The sequence below is a fragment of the Frankliniella occidentalis genome, unplaced genomic scaffold (assembly GCF_000697945.3).
Source record: "Frankliniella occidentalis isolate FOCC.00 unplaced genomic scaffold, Focc_3.1 Scaffold63, whole genome shotgun sequence".
NCBI classification, from domain to species: domain Eukaryota; kingdom Metazoa; phylum Arthropoda; class Insecta; order Thysanoptera; family Thripidae; genus Frankliniella; species Frankliniella occidentalis.
Genome location: NW_026267193.1, coordinates 195,204 through 200,012, shown reverse-complemented (window position 1 = coordinate 200,012; position 4,809 = coordinate 195,204). Strand labels below are relative to the sequence as shown.

The following is a 4,809-nucleotide window of genomic DNA, read 5'->3' as shown; positions in this document are numbered from 1 at the left end:
TTGGAGAAATGGAATCTACGCGTAAAAACACGTCCGGTGACATACGGTACGGCATATTCGTCCCAATAGTTTTCGTGTTGTGCTACGCTGAAAGAGTCTAAAAGGGCTAAAATTTCCTTTATTTTAGAAAAAAAAATATTTTTATTTTGAGTGCAACAACTCCTAGCGGCACATCACCGGGCGTGTTTTTACGCGTAGATTCCATTTCTCCAAACAGAATTCAAGAAAAATTCAAACTGAAAGAGAAAAAGGCGAAAAACACTTTTTAGCCGTTTGTCCCATAAGACTTGCATGTTAACTTTGACGGGCCGGCGCGACCTTTTACTTGTGTCCAAAAAATCTGAAAAAAATATTTTTATACCTATTTTTGGACAGAGAACGAGATAGGACCCCGCCCCCTCGAAATTTAAATACTTTTGCGAAAATGAACGTATCTAGTGAGTGGTGCTTTGCTGCTGGGAGTTAAAATGCAGAAGAACAAATTGAATCAAAAAGGAAAAAAAATACAACAGAAAATAATAAATACGACATAGTGATGATGGCATATGCGTATTTGTGCCTTTCTAGAGGCACTTCCACTTCTTTTGTTTTTCCTGTACACTTGCCCACCAAACACTTGTTGCACATACATCAAAGGTTTTCTTTTCTTTTTGGTTTTTTGACGTTAAGTGCTTGTCAGTAAAAGATGATGAGCACTACTCTTGCAAAGTTAAAATTTAAACGCTTGTATTTTTTCAACATAACTTGGTAGTCTTGTTAAAGACTTCTTGATGCTCTCCTCCAAACACGTGGACCTTACATCTGGGCTTTCGCGGTTGTTTGCAGCGCCATTTGAAACACTACTTTTGAGTATGGAACGCGTTGTACCTGCAGGGCAGTGTAAAAGCCGATAGCGTGCATGAGCGTTCTCATTCGAAACCCATTTATTTTTGTTCCGCGCTTATAAACAACACAAAATCCGGACGCGCGTGAGAGCGATTAGGAGAGGCTGCCTCGGCGCGGTAATGACACGCGCGCTGGCGATATGCAAAGCGCGGTGCAGCAAGGGCGCTCCGCCCCACCCTGCCCCGGCCCCCGCGCCCCGGCAGGTCGCCGTTTTGGGGCTGTAAATCCACCGGCCCTTATCTCTGCCTTGCTGACACAATAAAGTTTCACTTTCCCCCGGCGTGTCGCGTGGCGCGCTGCGGCTGCGTGGCGTGCGGCGGGGAGCAGCCAGCGCTTCGCCTAGGATCAGGGACAATGAGCGAGCGTGCGCGCGCCGTCAAACGTGAAGTGGGCGCTTCCGGGGAAATGAACTCTCCCCCGGTGGTGGCGGTGTGGCTCCCTACTGCTCACCCTCACCTTTTTCTTATGTACCTTCCGCGCCGGAGGTGGCACCACTGCGCGCGTGGCAATATGAATCTTTGAGATGACGGCATTTCTCCGCCACGCGCTTGCACGCCGTGTGCGGCTGCCCCGCGCGGTGGCCCCTGCGCGTCGCCTTTCCAAACCGCTGCTGGACGACGACGTTACTGCGTGGCGTGCATGCATCGTGCGCACTGTGAAAATATTTGTCATGGCGGGGGACAATTTTTAGCAAAAAATCTGTTTCACAAGTATTTTAAAATGACAAATTTCTGATTCCTAAAATTTTTTGTCGAACAGTTTCGTCTGAGTTTTCCTTCAAATAACTGGTCATTAGGACCTGTTTCTGTGTCACAAATATCTGTCGAGGAAATTTATGAACACACGGCACACGACTTGAGTGGCTCGCCTACTGCGCCTTCGTTTATACTGTGTAAAAATGAAAGTTGTCATCTCTTACGTTTTTATTTGTTTGACAATGTACGCAACCAATTTGTCGTCGACTGTGCCGTGCTTCGAAAGCGTTTGCCAGCTGCCGACGCGCTGACCTGTAAGACGCAGCAGCAGCAGCACACAGCAGCATGCAGCATGCACTATACGCACTTTGCACCGACTGTGGTGCGCTGCTGGCCTGCTGAGCCTGTCGTTGCGCCTCTCCCATAGGATGAGTGTCCGAGGCCAGGAGGGCGCGCGCGCGCTGACGCTGTCCTCGGGGGGCTTTCACCCATCAGTAATAATCCCGCGAGCCCCGCCCGGACCCGCTCGGCCAGTAGTGTGCGCTTGTGCGTGCAAATGCAGCGGCTGCTGTAGACTGTGCAGCGGTTGTGCAGCGGCTGTTCAGCGGGTGGGGAGCTCTCGGCGAAATAAATGTACGCGCCAACGCGACACCCGTGCTTTACTCCTCAAGGATGTACGTCATGGGCTTATTATTTGTTAACGGTCGGTATATATCGCGTTAAGCCATACCGCGACGTTAAGAAATTATTTAGTTGAATATTTAAGCAACGTAGCCTGGAAGCACTTTCTTAAATTTGAACTTTAAAACACATTAAAAAATTTTGAAGCATGCTTTTTGGCGGGTAATTCAGTTGCTGTTCACAGTGTCCTGTACGCGATGCGTGTGCCTCGCGGCGCGGCTGTCCCATCGCGTCCCGCGAAGTGTGCCTCTCTATGCCGAGCCGCCGGAGGGCGTGTCCCCGGAGCCAGGCAGGCGAGGAGGGCGGGGCCCTGCGCGCCGCATTCAAACATAAATTAGAGCAGCCGGCGTTATGAAAACGACATTAAAACGAGACGCTTTGCTTTATTTTATATGCTCCGCCGTGGATGTGACACGGTCGCCCCGTCGGGACACTTTTTAATGCGATATCCCTCGCGGGGTGGCCGCGGGCGCGGACAGGGCTGCTGTTGGGCTATGCGGCCCGCGGGCCCGACCCGACCCGGCGGCCACCCAAAGCGCGGCAGAGTGGCGGAACGACGGCCTCAATGACACACACACACGCACGTTAACACTCACGCACACAAACCACGGCGGCGTGGCGTGGCGTGCGGAGAAAAGTCCATTTGGAGGTCCGCCCCGTTTGCCTACCGCATAGGGCGCGTCCTCTGGCCTCCTACTTCTATAAACCCTTCAGCGTCATCATTATTTTAATTACGAGTTTTTAAACGCCAAATTAAAGCAACGCAATTTTTGTTTTTGCATCCCTCTCGGCAACACAATTCTAGAACATACACTTGTGGACACTCAGAGTTTTTCCTCGTCGCATAAGCGGCACGTATTCACCTTGCAAAGTGCCAAGTGCCAGCCAGCCCGGCAGCTGCGAGCTGCTTTGCGCGTTCAGCTGCCCTTTCACACACACTTTAATTGCCCCTGACCCTTTGGGCTGAGCCTCCCCCCTCCGCTGGCCCCGTGAGACTTGCAGATGCTAAATCACGCGCGCTTGAGCAGCTTGCAAGTCATGTTTGGCGGGGCGGGGCGGGGCGGAGCGTGGGGTGAATGTCGGATGCTCCCGTGCGGCGGCGGCGCGGCGGTCCTGGTGTGCCTTCCGGAGCGCGTGCGGGAGGAGGAGGTGCGCGAGGAGGGAGAGAGAGGGAGGGAGAGAGAGGGAGGGAGAGAGAAGGAGGGAGAGAGAGAGAGGGAGGGAGGGATGGAGAGGGGCTAGAGGAGGGTAATCGTTCCTCTCCTCGCCTCTCGGTGCAACTTTAGGGCACCTCCACCAGCCCGCCTCACGCCGGCTACCGCAGCGGTGCGGCGCTGTACAACTTGTACTTAGCTCCAGCATGCACCGATGAACAGCCTAGATATCGAAAACCGACAGCCCGCCTTGCTGCTCTGCGCCTCTGCCTCTGCTGCCACTGGCGCTGCTGCCGTTGCTGCTCGCTTTCGCGTACGCTTCGGCCCTCCGTGCACCGTGTAGTAACATACCCGCTGCCCCGTTAAACTTCTCAAAACGTTTGGGCCGTCGCGGTGGGGCCGTCGGCTTGAAAACCTCTCCTCCTCCGACAGGAAAGGGAGGGTGCTTCTCTCCAAACTTGCTCCTCTCGCTCGGACACACACACGCGCGCGTTCACTTTCGTTGGGGGGCGCCGAGCGCCGCGGAAGGTCGCGTCGCCGCGGAGGGGCCGCGCGGTCGCGTCGCGTGGCTGAGCGTGGCGGAGCGTAGCGCCCGAGTCCTGCTACACGCCGTCGCGAGTGTCCTCCTCACTCCCCTCCCCACTGCCCCTCTTTCCCCAGAATGCACCGTACCAGAATGGATGGAGATGGGGAACACCGCGGCCGGCGGGAAAAGGGGGGGGGGGGGCGTCAGCTGTTCGACGTGTGCCGGTCTAGAGGCCTGGTCTAGAGACTGACCAGACCTATAGGAGACCAGCGCTAGGCCCTGCTCGCAGGTAGGCCCTTATTCCGACCTACATCATGCGTCGTGGCCGTCCTCTATTCCGGCGCCCCGCCACGCCCCGCCCCGCCCCACCCCGCCCCGCCACGCCCCGCCACGCCCGGCGGGCTTGTTCCGCTCGGCGCCCTACCCGCTCGGCTCGGCTCGGCTCGGCTCCTGCTACACAGCGCTGCTCGTCGGACGGCTCGACGTCGAAATGTGGAGCAACGCATAAACGTTATTGGTCCAGGTCAAGGGCTCGGGCCCGGCCGGAGCCTCTGGAGCCCGGCTGGACAACGGCCGGAGAAGCCTGGCTCGTTGGTTGGCCCGCCCGGACCACTTCCCACTTTCGAACGTTGTTGACAACACGCACGGGCCAGGGGGGCGCCGCCCCCCCCCTCGCGTCGGGTAATTAAGACACATCGGCTCGGAGCGCCCCGGAGAAAAGCATTTGTGATTAAGTGGAGACCCGACCTGGACCTGCCCAACGGGCGCCCGGTCCGTAGTAGTAGTGATAACGCGCGCCAGGCACGCACCACTCTCGATTGAGGCGTCCGTCAAGATAGCCTCACGCGACGACGACGGAGTGAGTGGT

At 56.1% G+C, this 4,809-nt stretch overlaps 1 protein-coding gene across 1 annotated transcript in view; it reads right to left on the bottom strand.

The window, feature by feature from the left end:
- The window catches only part of LOC113202235 (uncharacterized), a 39,027-nt gene that overhangs the window by 33,249 nt on the left and 969 nt on the right, over positions 1-4,809 (bottom strand). The gene's annotated exons all lie outside the window — the stretch shown is intronic.